Below are 17074 nucleotides of genomic sequence, written 5' to 3' on the forward strand. Positions count from 1 at the left end.
TTGTGTTGCAAGACTGTCCTACTGCTCTGAGTCCCCAGGAAGTGCTGAGACATTGTAGAACTTGGTGTGCAGATTACAGCTTTATGAAGCTGCCAAAAAGACCATTGCATTATTCAAAAACTGCTAGAGGTGATGAAAATTTACAAAGCCACTATGGTTTTTTTCCGAACTAATAGAATGCCTACAAGGATTTAGTTTGCTAAACCTGAGCATTTCCTTACCTTTCGTCCCTTTCAAGTGTTTTCATTTTGCCTAAAGCCGCGATCAGATAAAAGGGTTGAGGAGCACTGTGTTTTGAGGACCCTGATTCAACAAAGCACTTTAACCATTGTCAAGCTCCACTGAAGATAACGGGAATCAATTATATGCTTAATTGCTTTGCTTAATCAGTTCTTTAATATCTACTTCTTGGGTTGTTCACACAACCTATTTCTTGGTTTATCCTCCACTTCCCAAAATTGTGTGTGTGTGTATGTGTGCATGCGTGTGCATGTATGCATCCATGAATACGGTGAAGCTGCAGTGGAGCAATATGAGCTAATGGAAAACTGCTATAAAATTAACCGATCCTTACATTTTTCATTCCAGTGACTTTTCTAAAATGTGTTTTGCTCTGTTAACATTCAATATTATGAGCATTTTCAATACTAGGAACATCTGTAATCAAGTTCTGGTGTGTCATTACTAGTATTGTGTAACTAGTTGTTATGTCCACAGCTATGGCTGTGATGAATTTGAGTCACAGCATTCCTTCACAGCCAGTTATCCGTGGGGTTTAGCCTTTCTACAGGAACTGAGAATTTGTCCGTGTCTGTTTCACAGCCTGTGGACATGTGTTGTGCAGATACCTAGTACCAGCTACTACACCGTGCAGCTGTTACCAAGTAATGTAACTAATCCAAGCCTCTTTGTGAAAATTTGGTATTTGTGTGTGGGCAGGGTGCGTGTGCAATTTTGCATTTGCAACGCTGTGCCCTGGTTTGGAAAAAAAAAAAAAAGATAAAAGAAAAAGCCCCAAAACCCCAAACCCTAAAGGTTTGGAGGCATTCTAATTAATAAGCCCTAGCAAAATGTCTTCAAAGTACTCAGCACAAATAGATCTGAAGAAAAGAACTAGATATTTGTAAAAGATCAAACAGATACAAATATGTTAAGAAAAGAAGCCACTGATGTAAATTAACTGAATGCTTTATACTAGTACAAAAGTATTATAAAAAATTAAATACTCCCACTTTCTAAGGTGGCATTTTTATCTAAGGCTCTGACGACATGTATAAACCACTCAAGTTTCAGTCTTGTGGGTTATATTGTCACCAGAAGCTCTTAATAATAATACAGTAAATTCTTACAAACGACAGTTGGATATAGTATGACTCTAAATTACTTTTTAAAAAATTGTTTTATTATTGTCATATGTTTAATAAAGAAGAGAGAAAGTTGCAGTGCCTACTGACTGATTGGACCTAGTAGGGAAGTGTTATCCTGGATTTAATTTGGGTGGCCATATTATAAATCACAGATGTGGAATCTAAAACCCAGTGACAAAGCTGATAATCCTTGAGGTGTAAGAACCTTGAAGCTGGTGTAGAGAAAGACGTACAAAACACGCCAGCAGCTCTCCCCCACACAAAATTAAAATGATTGTCATTTTTGCACGGAACACCATGGGAATCAGAATTAGAGACATCCACCCCGCTTCATTTTGAGAGCTGAAGAGATGGCTGCAGTTTCTATGCAGAATTTCAGCCTGCTAGAGCTGTATAAATAGATCGCTGGCGCCGTGCAGATCTGTGCAGGACCAATTGCTGTTCCCTTCTGCATCACGAGGAGATGCAGAAGAGCGGTCCTCTGTGGCTACCTGTCTCGTGCCACTCATCCTGACCAGTCAGGCTGGGACTTCTGAGAGCAGGAATGCTTGCTCAGATGATGCACTCTGCTCTGAAGGAGTCAGGCATGAGGCTTATGCAGATTTAGGTTAATGTTTTACAGCCTCAATTGGATCTTAAATGGGACATGGCATTTGTGCTAGCTTTCTGAATGAGTTGCAGCCTTGGGCAAATCCAGAATCATGTGAATCAAGATAGTGTATCACATCAACAGAGAGGAAACCAGCTGTTTAGCATTGGGGGAATTGTTTAATTGTGTTGTGATAGATACATGAGACTGGAAATAAATACCGAGCAGCGTGACTTTTATACATACGCTACAATTGCTTTTCTGCTTGCTAGTTCGCTACAAGTATTATTGCCAGTTTTGTGTAGGGAGGGTCTTTAGGTGTGATACGAGAGGCAGAAATGAGGATGAATGTAAAAGTTTTAAGGGTAGATTTCTCAAGGTCTTTAAGCTGCCTGTCAGTCCTGCTAGTTGCAGGGCAAATTATGTTGAGCCATCACAGTCCAAAAGAGTTGGATCCTGCTCCTGGCAGCCAAGCGTGACGCTCTGGACGTACATTGTGCACACACGCAGAGGACTGGATCCCCAGTTCTCCTCTGTGTGAGAAGCATAAGCTCAAAAGCAAACTGGAGGAGAGGGAAAAGAATGACAGGATTGGAGTCTTAACAACTTCTTGGCATAGATGCCCAGCTGTGGGAAGTGAGTCTTAAGGTAGCATTGTTAGACACCTAGGAAAGTGTGCCAGCCACTCCTTCCTCTGAAAGCGCTTGCCTCTCACCTTGCCTGCAGAGGTAAACTGGAGAGACATGGCTATGCTCACTCCAGCACAGGATTAGAGCCAGTACAAGCTTTGTTCTTCAGAGCATGAGCTGGTTTATTGCCTGAGGTTTGTTTTTTTTTTTTTAAGATCAGTAAAGATTGGATAGTCTTTTTGTGCTGTGCTGACACTTGGGGCTGGGTTGTGCCTGCCTTGGTGCACTGCGTGAGCTTGTGGAGTTGTGTAATTGCAAGTTTGCTGTCATACGACGAATGACTGATGGCATAATTTGTATTTTCAAAATACATAAGCAGCTCAACCTAATCAGGTGGTGTGGTAAATATTCCAGAAGATAAAAACAACGTATTAGGGCAGGGAACAGAGTTATAAACTTCCTTTAATGAGCTGCATATTGTTTGATCATGTTTTTTCATATATATGAGCTTCTGCATGCCAAATTCTAGTAATAATTGGCAGCTACTTCACAGTCCTGGAGAAGTAATACTATAAATACTGAAAACAGTAAAAATGAGTGGATGTGTCAGTTTGCCTTTCAGACTACTGAGACTAATGGGCGATTAGTACGAATAGTAGAATGCCCGTTTATCCTCATTGCTCCTGGAAATACAAAGAGGGAGGGAGCTGAGGGGGCACGTTCAGCTCCTCCAGACAGTTAACAGTGGTACCACTGACTGGCTTGGATTACAGTTCTGGCTGTGCGAGTCTTTAACTTGCAAATCTGAGCAGTGCTGCTCACTTCCTGAAGCCCCTGAAGTTAAGCACATAAATGGTTTGGCGCCTGAAAGAGCCTGGTTGGCTCATTCTGGAGAGTTTGCAGCAAAACCTGATGATGCAGGAAACCCCCGAAATTACAAGTCTTTTCCCGCTTCCAGTGGGTGGCTCATGATGTCAATGGGATGTGAAGTGGATGGAATCCATGTCTGTTTGTTCATGTAATCTTCAATGCTTCTGAATGTTGCAACAAATTGAAGTATCTCATGTTCTTGTGTGTAGATCAGCTGCCGTTAATTTTTCAGACACAGATTTTAAATACCAAATCTTAATTTAAGGAGGTTTTTTTTAAGGTACGTGGAAAGTACTTCTGAAAAAATACACAAAAAAGAGTAGAGGTGTGGTTGGTTGGGTTTTTTTTTAATTAAACATTTTTCTGTAGTACAGATGTGTCGGTGAAAATCACACTCATTGGAACTTGGGAGAGCAGGGGGAACAGTTCACTCTTACACAATGAATTAACAATTTGGTTTTAATGATAATGAGAAGATCCCAGTAATAACTGTGGAAAGGCCTAGGAAAATGATACATTCATGGGTGGATGAAAACCTTATATAGAGTTTGGATGTCTTTCTGAAAATACTGTGCTGCACATTTTTGAGCTTGATGCTACTCACTTACATGCAATGGAAGGATGATACCCACTGTGGAGGGGATTCTAGGCTGGAATTGTGTGGTCTGTCATATGGATTAGCATAAGCCTAAAGGAGCATAATGGTCCTTGCTGACTTTCAAATTCTCTTAAATTTTGCTTAAAGCCTTAAATCTATTAATGTAGATTATATTACATTTAAATATATACCTATATATTGAGGCACATGCATTTTGGCATAAAATGCCAGGAACTAGTACAAGGAGGTGTGTTTAGCTTTTTAGACATTGCTGTTCTTTTAAAGCAATTATGTAACAAACATTGGCTTTTTTTAGTAATATACCTGTTACTGAAAGTGGGAGGTTGTCCATTTTCCCCATTTGAAATAAAGTTGTGTGGTTGGTTTCCTTGCAAACTCTGGTCATCCTGCAGAGACTGGCTGAAGGGTTACTGGTTACTTTCACTTTCTGCAGTATAAGTTCTTTCTTCCTCTGTAAAATCGAGGAATGCTGGAAAAGACAGTATCATATTAAAATTGACACTAGTTGGTGCTGGAAAATGAAACTGTTGAGTGCTGTCATGACAAATATTTGCGGGTTGAAAGCAGTTTTGTCCTAAGTCTGAATAAATGCTGGAGAGATTAGACTGTACTGCAGCCCACGTTAGTACATGCATATGTATGTAAAAAGATACAATATCCTAAACAAGTTAGAGGTTTGAGGGTTTCTTCTGTTTACAAACTCTGTTCACCAAAATTAATAAGAAATATGTAGCCGTATGCAACACTGTGGATGTTCCACAAACTTTGCTTTGTTCTTGATGGTGTCATCATCTGTTTTGTATTATGAATCATGTTAAGGAAAAATACCTTTTTTCGATCCTCCAGGGGAAAAACCCTTTCTGTCTCGTCTCTCCCCAAAACCCCCAGACACCTACTTGTTCTGTGTCATCTGAAGCAGATTTGAACCTGTTATCTGAACCTAAATCTACAGATACACTTTTCCTATCTTGTGTAGGAACAAAATGTTCTCCCACATTCTGTAGTTGCAATTTAGTAATGTTACAAACAAGTTACAGTAGTAAACTGAATGTGTTAAAGAAATGGAACAGAGGAAAGTTTACAGTTTAATTCCCCCCCAAAATATACCTAATATTATGCATAAGCAGAATGCAATTCACAGTAAGTAAAAGTAAAGCTGTGTTTCAAACCAGCATAAGTTAAAACGAACTTTCCTGGGCAAGACTATGCTTGGATTTGATACTAATGAATCTTGCAGAACTGGCACTTCATTTCCAAGTTTCAGCATCAGATCCACTTGTTTACCTTGCCAGTTCAACATCATTTTTCATGGGCCAATACAGGTATTTTAGTTTGTTTTCTTTCTGGAGTGTGCTTTCTCTCTCTCTGTCTCCCTGCAGTAACATTGGAATCTGCTGGCCGGCTCCAGCTAAATTTAACAGATGGGTTGAGATCACAAAGTCCTTGAACTCCTACCAGTTTTGTGAAACAGGCAGTTGGATATAGGACAATGACAGAAATTACTGGCCTTTCTGAAGGGAAGGCTCGCCCTTGTTACCACAGATACAAGAGCGCACTGGGGTGCAAGCCGTTGCGAGTGCTTCCAGCACAGGGCTAGCTTTGCTCAGGGCGTGCGTCTTACTGTGCGTGGGTTCACCTACATGCAAGAGGGAAAGCCACAAGAAACCAGCCTCCATGGACTGCACTGCTTACGGAATTACTTGGTCTTTTAAGGAGGGAGAATATCTTAGCTCCCTTTATTTCTCCCACATTTGCCTAATAAATGTAGTATTTTAGGTTCCCAGCTTTCCTCTGCTCTAAACCAACAGCATCTTCACTCGTCTGCCGTGTTCTGCAGGAGGCACATGGAGCCTGAGACACACAAAGCGATGTGAGCAATGTGACCACGGCTATATGGGAGACGTAACACGGCACTGGCCTCTGCAGCTGAGCTAGGAGGTTAGAGCCCAACCACTCACCTTCTCTGTCCTGTGTGTAAAGTCACTAATGAATGTGGTCTAAATGCACAGATCAGTTACTAAAGGGCCTGGGGAATGCCTCTTGAAAATGCAAGATGAAGAGTTAGATGCAAAGCTGTGCTGTCTTAACAATTAACCACATTAGTAACCATGTCTCTGGCTGGTTTAATACACAGAAACAATTATCTCTGAAGGAAACTAACAGATCCACAGTGCTTTGTGGAGAGAAGACCAGCAGCATGGTAGCAGCCGTGACATGGCCCAGCTTCCCCTGCTGACTTTGCCCTTTTCATTCATGAAAATGGACAGTCATGGTGAAGCGAGACTGGATTTTACACATACTTCCTCTGTGCTGGGGCTTCCTGCTCTCAGCGAGCTCGGAGTCATCTCCCATGTGGAGGGCCGGTGGAAGGCATGTGAGGGCAGAGGGAAGCTTTCAAGAAGTATTTCAGTACTAGGAAAGCATTTCACTTGGCCTGGGACAGGTCCTCAGCACAGTGGTCAGTGTCACTCATGCTCACGAACTTGACGCCAGGTCCAGAACCGTTGAACAGACGGAGCAACGAGGTTTATTTGGTTTCCTGCACCAGGAACACAGGGAGGTTTCCATCACAAGTATTTCTTAGCAACTTCCAGTGAAACTCTTGAGTGTTACGCTCTTGCTGCTGCTAGGGACAAACAACTTATCAGGAAAAAAATCCTCTTCCCCTTCCTGGTAAAGTTTTCAACAAATGTGGTGGATTGTGTAGACAGGTGGCTTCTAGTCAGTGGTCTGCAGACCTCCATATGGCCTGCAAACTTCTATAGGCTCAGCAGGTACTTCTAATAGGTGGCAGAAGGTAACTGAGATGGTTATACATCATGTCATAGGATTCTTAGCCTTTCATGCACTAAAAAAACAGTGTGATGACTGTCTTATTACTTGAATTAGTTATGAAAAATTACAAGATTTTGGTGGTCTTTTTAATGACATTTGGAAAGAGAACATAAGATCCACCGTGAGAAAAAAATACCAGAGGATGTTTGACATAAACTCAGATGACAACACAGTCACCTTAAAAAGCACTACTGCCTAAAATTTTCTGCTGGCTTTTTTTACAACTGATGCCTAAAGTTTATTGCTTTTGCGGGGTTTTAGTTGGAGAAAGTTAGTGTTTTTTCTGTCTTTTTATCCAGTTTGTTTTACTTTTTCCCTTCTCTAACCATTCTTTACTATTCTAGTGCAAGACAAAGAGAAAATGTTTTAGAGAGTGGAAGAACTCATTGTAAAACTACGAAAATTAGGTTAGTTATTGTAGCTGAAACTACTTTGATCTATCCTGTATTCATTACATTGTTCAAGGTGCTCTTGCTGCTGTCACTATTATACTATTGCAATCTTACTGTAGGATATAATAATATCATCTTACTTGGTGGCGTAAAGATGAATGACAGCAGAATGTTTAGTTTTTATGATTATGTCTATATTAGCAAGTAGTGTGGACCAACTGGGGAGTATCTGTATAGTGAAAAACGTGGTGCTGGGATCCTGAGGTTCATACCAGGCAGTTTTTAGCGTTGCTTTTACTTCTGAGCAGTCTGGTGCCACTGCTTCTAGTTTAGATTCTCCCAAGAAGGATTCAGTTCACATGCTCCAGGACCACACCACAATGCAACCAAAAGGCCAGGCAGGACTGATTATCTGGAGGTTTGATTCAAAAGCTACGTGCCTGATCCTGAAAAAAAAGCAGTGAAGTAACTGTGCCCTATAGGGACTTTGTGGGATGAAAGCAGGGAAAGAAAGGCGTATTTCAGTGAGGTGATCTTGTAGTTGTACCAGTTAGTAAAACACATTTCATAACTTTTCTTTCTTAATGTTCTTTCTTCCCTTTTCTTTGTAGTTATTACTGAAAGGGGAAGGTTGTTGTGAGTAGGCCTCAGAGAAGGAAGGCTGTTTTGAGAAGTTAGGAGGAATCTTCTACTGAAAGGATTGTATCTTCTGTAAGGAGCTTATACAATGCTAAGTACACATCAGATGCTTAACCAGTAATGACCCATGTCTAGCAGTTTGTGCTTGACTTGCTGACATGAGTGCGTGCTGCTGGAGACCGTGCTCATGCCCTTGAAGAGAGACACTGCACTGAGCTGAGGCTGTCAGTCACTGTAAGACTTTGGCTGGGCATCCTTTATTTAAAAGTATGTAGGCCCTTTTTGGTGTATGTCCTGAGGCAGAGAAGGAACATATGGTGAGATGTAATGGCATATTATTACTAGCGTGACTTGGAAAAATATATGATGTTACGATGTTACCTTAGAGAGTAGGTGTGAGAGCCAGTCTGGCAGATGTGACAGTCCTGCTTTCTGGATCTGACAGTTGGCAGCCCAGAGAACCTACTGCCAAACCTGGTATTTGCTGAAATGCTGGTGTTACAACTTGTGCTGAAGACAAGGAAGTAGAAGTGGAGATGACAGAAGCAGTAGTACAATATTTGTTAAAAAAGAAAAAAAAGTCTGGACAAGCAGACTTACACAAAACCTTCGTCTTTGTCAGTGTCCTATCTCTCCTTGATTGAAAAAGTAGATTTGGCTACAAAAGCCAACCAGATCTTGTAGCCAAGCAACTCTCTGAATCCAGGTGGAGGACAACATTTCTTCCTCTGCCTGGAAGATTTTAGTTACTAGCCAGACTGCTGATCTCAAAAAGTAAGACCAAACTACAGTAGTGCCAAGCTGGTTGTGGCTTAGTCAGATTTCTGTTCTAAAAAAAAAAGCTTATGGTCAGGCCTCCAAAGTTTCCTGCAACAAAGGTCACCGCAGGTTTCTGCTGAAGTGTCCTGTGCTCTGTGGCACTGGAGACAGGTATAAGGAATATTGACTGTTCAGTATTCCTATACAGAGCAAACAACTACATCTGAAAATCCAGCCTCATACAGCTAGAAGGTAGGTGAGCTGAGTAAGTAAAGCAGAAAGTGAGAGGAAGAAAATACCAGACTCGTGTGTCCCAAAGAACATGAAAAGTCTTCTTTTTTCTCTAGAGCCCTTCATTTGAAGAACGCAGAATATATCTGGGCATTGCAAATCATTTTCTTAACACCTTCTTCATTTTCTTAACACCTCTTTCTAAACCATACGTGCCTGTTAGCAGAGAGATGCACTTACCTGCTGCTTCCCATGGGCACACACCACGGTTTTACAGAGGGCTGTTGCTATTCAGGCCAGCGAGGGAGAGGGCGGGTGGGGGTGGTCGGTGCCCCGTCACCCCTCGGCACTGCTGGAGCCGGGAGCTGAGGAGGGCTGTGACCCACTGAGTGCAGGTGGCCGCACGGCTGGGACGTTGGCCGCAGGGTGAGGCCACTGGCTTGTGCCCGCAGCCTCCCGCTGGCCTTCGTGCCATGCTCGGGCGCTGGGGCCAGGGGTCCCTCGGGTGCCGGGCTGGGGGGGTTATGGCTTGGGAAGAGCTGAGCCCCCCCAGGTAGGTGGGCGAGTATGGCTCTGCGTCACCTTTAAACGGGCTGCGGCAAGGCGTGGGGGCGGTGAGCGTGGCCCAGTAGCCCTCGCTCCAAAAATCCTGCTATAAAGTGGCTCTCGGCTGTTAGGAGAAGAGGGGAGCCTAGGTCCTTCCGAGCAGAAGGCAAGAAAAAAGGGTAAATACCGAGTGGGAACATGTGCCTGAGGCAGCCAGATCCCAGGCAGAGGCAGGGCAGCAGGCCGGTTCCTGTGAGACCTGGGGAAGAAGCGTTCCTGTCCCCGTGGCAGGAGGCGCACAGGGAGCCTGGTGCCGCCATTTCTCCACCCTTCATAGCGAGTCCCAAGATGAGGTTGTGTTTTAGCGATGGGCTTGGCTGTGATCTGGCCTCGGCTCCATGCCGTCGCACGCGGCAGTGCCGTGGTGGTGCTGCCCAGGCCCTCCCCAGCGCCGCTTGCCCAGGGGATGGCGAGGGGGGCTGGTGGTGCCGCCTGTCTCCCGTGCTTGGGGGTGCGCGGGCCTGCCCAAACCCAAAAATACCAGCTGAGTGTATCTCTGTAGTTTGTCCTGGGGTTTCAGTTCATTCTTTATGTGATTCTTTGTTTCCACTGCTGTGGTTTTTCATCAGGTTTGATCAGTCAAGTCATGCTAACATGGCGGAAGCACAAGCTGGCTAGAATGGAAAATGGGCTCATTCCCCTCAGCGCCATCGGCCTTTTGAGAGAGCCACCACTGTGAAATGAAGTCTGGGGGAAAAGAGGGGTCCCACTGTGTGGCATTTTATCAGGCTGCTACTCTTGTGGTATTTGAGGGGTTTTTTTAAGGTCCCAGGCTGCCAAAACAAGGGGTATTGTCTGTCTTGGCTTTTGCTGAAAAGCAAAATATTTCTGCTTTCTGAGTGCAGACCGGCACAGCACCTGTTGTGTTCCTGATGCTCGGAAGCCAGAAGGCAGAGAAAAAGCCCTGGTGATTTTTGTCCAGTCTCGTAGCTTTTGAGGGAAGTACTGCATTTTGGGGAGAAGTCTGCTGATGGACCATCATTTAGTTCTGGGGGGTCAGCAGTACAGCATGCTGCAGCTGGGATGGGCTGCTGTTTTCAGGGGAACCTGGCTGAATTTGTAGTCTTTGCAGCTGGCAGGGTTAATGCTGTGTGTATGGGAGGAGGAAGGGGGGTTTGTACTTCAGAGTGAACCTTAATTTGGCTCTGCTGGGGGCTAGAGAAGCCGAGCACCGCCTCAGTTACTGCACTGCGAAGAATGAAAGGGCTGATGAAATACTCCTTTAATTTGTTTGAAGCTGCATTCATTTCTCCAGAAGGGGGAGAGTGGAGTAGCTGAATGCTGGGAGGAGAGTGCCTAATTCAGGACTGTCCTTCCTCCCTGACTAGACAGGCGCTACGGAGAAAAATCAAGACATTTAGAAAGGGCTGTCAAATCTACTCACATGTGTTTTTGCAAAGGACAGCATTATCTGACTGTCGTGAGACTTTGTACGTGTGACTGAATAGTTCTGTATTAAGAGTTCACAGTTGGTTTTGAAACCATTCAGGTTACTGAGCAAAGATCATAAATGCACAGAGGTGCAAGCCATGAGTGGACAGTGACTGCAGGAAGAGCACGTGTGTATGGCAGGCCTGCTCTTTTCTGATTGTGAAATTTGGCTCACAGTATCATGATAGCCTATGTAGCAAAAAACCCCAAAAAACCAAACCAAAACCAAAAGCCCTCCACCAAAAAAAACCCCAAACCAAACAGGAAAGTGGGAGGGCAGACCCAGTTTAAAGTATTATTGTTACACTGAATTTTTAGAGTTTTATTATCTGCTGTATAAATTATTACCTTTTTAAAACAAACAAACAAACAAAGAGACAAACAAAATTTCCTCCATCACAGTTAAATGGCTTTTCATTTGACAAACCCTGATTTGCTGCTCCTGTTTCTGTAAGGATCAGATGGGTAATGGAAGCTGTACAACAAATTAATGTATGCTACTCAAGATAGTAAAATGCAGGGCTACAATAGGCCTTTTTACAGCAGCTGTAAAGCTGTTGTGTGACTACAGTGAATCCATTCAGTCTCCCCCACGCTTGCTGGGAGCACCCGGGAGAAGAGAGTCGTACTAGTGAAACGACTATCCACCAAAGCAGTTTCAGAGGGACAGGCTGATGACTCACTTCTCATTTTGGTTTACAGGGTCCTTTTCTGTGGATGCGAAGTTTCAGCCTCACATAAGTTAAGAGATCTGTAACTTTGTCTGCGTTACCAGATTATCCACTAATTCAGCGTGGGTGTTGTATTCCTCACATCAGCCCCTCTGAGATGGGGAAATACTGTTATCTTTGCTGTAGAGGAAGGGAAAACTGAGGCACAGGAAAATTGGGGTTAAGTGACAATGTGCATCAGGAGCCAAACTCTCATACTTTAGTTGCACTGTAGAAGCTCAAGTGTCACGCAGAGCTATTTTAGCCCTTCAGGAAGTGTCACATAGCATTTACCCATAGGTCATGCAAAAAGCCTGGAGGATAGCTGGGAATCTGTCTCTCAAACAACATTATTTGTCTCTTTAAACAGAGCATTAAAATGTAAGTATGTAAGTGAGAACAGGAGGATTTTATGCTGATTTTGATCTTAAAATAGAATCCTCAGCCACCTTGTAGTTGAGTCAGGGAAAAAAATGAGAGGCAGAACCTAGTTGATTCAGTGGGGTGACACTGTAAAATAATCCCTTTAACACTTTTTCTTAAATTAAGAATGGTTTCTAGGTGGCATGAATCATGGACAGACTGTCCTCATTTCACTTTGAACTTCCAGCCTTCTCTGGATTTGTGTCACAGCTTTAGGGGGCTTTGTCCTCTTCCTGCAAGTCTGTAAGCTCGGCTGTTGCAACCTTTACTCACGTTGACTGAGAGCAGATTCCTTGAAGAAAGCAGCAACACCACATAAGCGAGAACAAGCACGGTGGAGTGGGGGAGCAGGGTAATTTAAATGCAGCATTTTGGATTTATTTGTACTGTAAGCAGCTTCGGGGAGTGGTGACGTAGATGCAGCCTCTGTGCAGGTGTCAAGGGAATCCCACTATCCCCCTTATTTGTGTGTTGGTCTGCTCAGAGTTTTGGGTTGTTTTCTGTGTGTGTGTGGGGGGGGGAATAAACTGTGATGTAGAAAGCTGTACTTTTTGAATTTCTGACTGCTTTTGGAAAAGTTGTATGTTCTGAAGTACATACAGCCACAGAAAGCTGTGGATAACGATTCCGTTTCTTAATTAAAAGCAACGGAAAAAAATATTCAAAGCTGTCTGTCCTAGCTGAGGAAGAAAACCAAAGCAGTCTGGCTTATGTGCACACAAGGTCAAATCCTCTTCGTGATGTTGTGCATGTTTGTTGGCTTCAATAGGGATAAGCACAGGTGTAGCCCCGGGAACTGTTTGTCTTTCAGGCTTTTAGCAGAGCAAGAATGCATATAGTTGTTGGTCCTAAAAGTTGTTTGTAGCGAAATAACTGGGATGCCTGTAATCCGGAAGGGCCGTGCAAATGCAAGACTGTGCTCTCAGAGGGAAAGTGAACTCTGCACTGGCTGGCAGCGTTTGCTTCTCATAGCCAGGGGATTTTCCTGCTGACAGAGCCTGGTCTGGAGGCTTACGTTACCAGCCGGCGCCTGGCCTGCCGTGCTGCAGGTATGGGAGAGGGAAGAGGGTGAAACAGCAGGCAGTGAGCAAGTGTTCTGGTAGCAGCACTCGCTGAAAATTCAAAACCCTTGAGACCTTTTTTGGTGATGGTGGAGAATGTCAAGATTGATTATATTAGAGACCTGCCAGTTTCTCTTACTCATTTGCTTCGGTGCTCCTCCTCCCTTCCTTCCTCTCTCGTCAGCTGGGCTGGGTTTCATAGTGCTAATGCTGCATTGCTTCTCCAGCACAGCTACTACTTCCCCACGCCACTACTACAGAAATACTACAGTAACTTGGTGAAGATTCAGGGAGTTGGCTGTATATATATTATTAGTGATAATGCCAGTGGTAGTAATAATAATAAAACATGATTGCTCTCCTGTGTAACAGTTTGATACTTTACATAGCGATTTTTCTTCTGGGTTGTATCTCTGGGCTTTCTTTCCTTTTCACCTTCATAAATTTATGGAGTTTGGTATATACTGGATTGTCCTTTAAATGAATACTTTGTAGTGTACTATCTTGCAGATTTTAAGAATAACATGTTTTTGAGTGGTCTGAAATAGTGGAGGTTTGGTGTTTAGTGGTTGGTTCTTGGGGGTTTTTGTTGTGTGGTTTATTTTTTTTTTAAAGTACAGCCTACAGAAGAGTGTTCATGCTGCTTCTGCTGGGGGAAGTTATCACACTTGCTTTAGATAATGAAATATACATTGGAGAAAGGTCAGGGATTTCCCCTGAGCCACCCACCAATCGCTTGAAATGACATTTTCATTCTGAGTAGGTTTTTTTGTTTTGTTTTTCTTTAAGATCCTGGAGCACAGGGAAAGAGTTTTAATGCGAATCATCAGAAAAAAAAGGCTGCAACATCTCCTGTGAAAGAAGGGAAAAAAGGAGATTTACAATTGCATCTTGAAACACTCGTATGATTTGAGGTAAGTGATTGGAGGGTCTTGTCATAAGTTACAGTTAGTTTTTAAGTAAATTAATCATTATTTACCTCAGAGTGCCATGATATTTCTATAGAAGGAGATAAAAACAGATGGGAGAGGGAGGGAAAGAACTTCAACGGCAAACCCAGAAACAGCACTAAAAATACAAAATGTACTTACCTTTTTGAAAATGGGCCCCATGAGGTCCAGTCCCACAACGAGACAATCATTCTAACATTTCTAAGTGTTAAACCCTGCTTAAATCAATGAGGCTATTCTCCCTGAAAGTTAGGCATGTGCCTAAATATTTCCAAGTTTGGAATCTATATTATATGGGAACTCTACAGAAGAAAGCTATTGAAGAACATACAACGCACAGCCAGAAGACGCATATACAATTCTCCTACTGTTAGAGATAATGTCATGAGTAATCTGATTTTACAGCATTCTTAAGTGATATTTTTGTATTAAATACATAGTTCTCATTTTTATGTTTAAACACCTCATTGAAATACCAAACTTCTTAACAGAGTCTGTAAATTTTACACCAGCTTTAATAATACGTCTGCCTTAATTGCTTCATCAGTGTGTCTTTGAACAAGTAGAGTTAAATGTATAAAGAAAATAACGTCCCCTTTCATAACTAGAGTTGTAAATTGCACTTGCGTATTTGAATAGCAGCTGAACTAAGACTGAGGCTGAATTGTGTTGTCCTGAGTTAATGATTTTTTTTAATAAAGGCAGTTACGAGTGACAGGGAAAAGCTCACCTTTTCTTTCTAGTTTTATTTTTTTATTTTCATTTCTCATTAGAAAAGGATGGCCTCTGAGTCTTTTTTGTCTAGTAAAGACAAAATGTTACAGTTGTAAAACTTAACCACTGAAAGTGCTGCATAAATGAAACCTAAAAGCCACCAGCCTCTTTCTTGAATAAGTTTATTTACTCTGATCTTTGCCGCGAGTGTGCTGAAGGAGACAAAATTACTGTAAGAAATCTGCAGAATCAAAAAGACCCACATAACATGGAAGAAGCAGGGGATACGACCCCACAAATGTGCAGAATATCAAAACCCTTTGGCTGGTGGCATTTGCAGATATTTGTTGCTTACCAGGTTTCAGAAGAGAGGACAGCATAGCTGGCCCCTGGTGATTGCTCTGTATTTGCTTTGTAGGAATAGAGCTATTAAGTTTCTTTTGAAATCAACAGGCTCGCTGCAGGGAGCTAAATATTTCCTTTCTGGTCAGTGGACAAGAGCCATTGCTTGGGAAATTGTAATAGTCCTGTAGGCATTTGTACTGATTTATCCAGAAAGGTCAAAACTTTTGCGAATCAGTGTAGCCAACTTCTTTTTACGTGCAGGTCTTCCACTAGGGACTGTGAGCCCAAACAGGAATATCAGACTCTTATCAGGAGGAGTCCAAGGCAATTTTTGTAATTGTGAAATGAGGTATTAACGCAAATCGGTTTGAAACTGCTACTGTACAGCTCTTAGGAGCTCCAGTTCTTACCCTCCCCTCTGTGCCCCCCATCCCTGCAGTTCAAGCGGGCAAATGCCTTGCTCTGTGGAGCGAGTCCCGTTTCAGGTGTAGGGTGACCAGCCCTGGCCAAACCAGTGAGAGAGGAAGAACCGCAATGCAGTAACCCATGTGTAATCGCTCTCAGCCCACCTTTGCTTTCTCTGTGTCCTGCTCTCCTGGTGGCCAGCATTCCTCCTCATCTCTGCAAAGCATAAATCAAAATGCCTTTATTCCTGTCTTTCTTTCATCAATATCAGACCAGGATAAACATGCATGGTTTTCCTTTCACAACTGCCTTCTTGTTCACTCTGAGGAAGCGCACGTTGAAGTGCAGGGGAAGATATCTTCGTAGCATGTGTGGCCTTTGTAATCATTTGATCAGCTCTCTGTTGCAGTCACAAAATTGTTGAATCGTTTTTAGTTTTCTTTGTATCGGAGAGTGCAGGAGCTCATTGGCAGAGTATTAAATGAAGTTCTTCGGTGGCGAAAGACGCAAATTAAGATATATTAAATTGTACCGCTACTCCTGCCCTTTCTTGATAATTTTTTTCAGCACGTGAAGAAATAATGCCCCCTTTTGTGTACCCAGAGAAGATCCTGTGGTGTGTGCCAGGGAGTTACGTGGGTGCTGAGCTGAACAGGCAGAGGGACCGACTTTATCCTGCCTTGTATTTTTCACTGGAAGTGAATATGGGAGACTGAGCCTGCCCAGATTAAACACATGCCTGTTTTGTTTTGCCTTTCTCTGCTCTTCTTTCAGCTGTCAGCATGCCATGTTCAGATGGCAGTGATCAGTCACAACTTGTCCCCCGTCCATGCTCCTCCGCTCTCCTAAACCATTAGTTTCGTGGAGCTCTTCAACAAAGATGGCACTAGTTCGATTCCTCCCCCTGCCCCTGCCCCAGCTAATGGAAAAAGGGGTTGTTTGTTTGTTTGTTTGTTTGTGTTTTCCCTTCAAGTCAGCTGCATTAGGTCCCAAAGCAACTTGGGTTAAGTGGAAATGAGGCTTTGATATAATATGTGGGCTTGCTTGAGACTTGCTTAGATTTTCATTTTTTTTCACCCCCCTGTGTACAGATCTTTTCAATGGGGTGCCTCTATTGTGAATCAGAAAGAAAGTGCATGGGCTGCCTGGCGCATAATGGAATTGTTAATTTGTTCCTGTGAGTGTGTGTGAGCCTTTGTAAAGGAGGAGGTGGTGGGGACAGACAAGGGAGCCCTTTGCTGCAGGGAGCCAGGAGAGTGCAGTGGCACCGCGCAGGGCACTGCTGTGGTGGGACATGGCCATGCCTGTGCTGCTCTGGTGGGCATTACCTGGGACTCACACTGCTCAGCACGTCACGTGAAAATGGGTGAAGCTTACGCAGTCATTGACTGTGCTGGCTGTAAACCACATAAGGCAAAATATTCGAAAGCTGTAATATTTCCAACACTTTCTTAAACCATGTGCATTGGCTTTCAAAGGAGTGATGTAAATATGAACCA

At 43.2% G+C, this 17074-nt stretch overlaps 1 protein-coding gene across 6 annotated transcripts in view; it reads left to right on the top strand.

Moving 5' to 3' along the window:
* Positions 1 to 17074, top strand: part of ATXN1 (ataxin 1) — a 218873-nt gene that overhangs the window by 47794 nt on the left and 154005 nt on the right. For all 6 annotated transcript variants that reach the window (XM_037380537.1, XM_037380532.1, XM_037380538.1 and 3 more), the window contains one exon: positions 13951 to 14075. The gene's annotated coding sequence lies outside the window, so the exon portion shown is untranslated. The remainder of the gene's footprint in view (positions 1 to 13950; positions 14076 to 17074) is intronic.

Source organism: Falco rusticolus, chromosome 3 (assembly GCF_015220075.1).
Source record: "Falco rusticolus isolate bFalRus1 chromosome 3, bFalRus1.pri, whole genome shotgun sequence".
Lineage (NCBI taxonomy): Eukaryota > Metazoa > Chordata > Aves > Falconiformes > Falconidae > Falco > Falco rusticolus.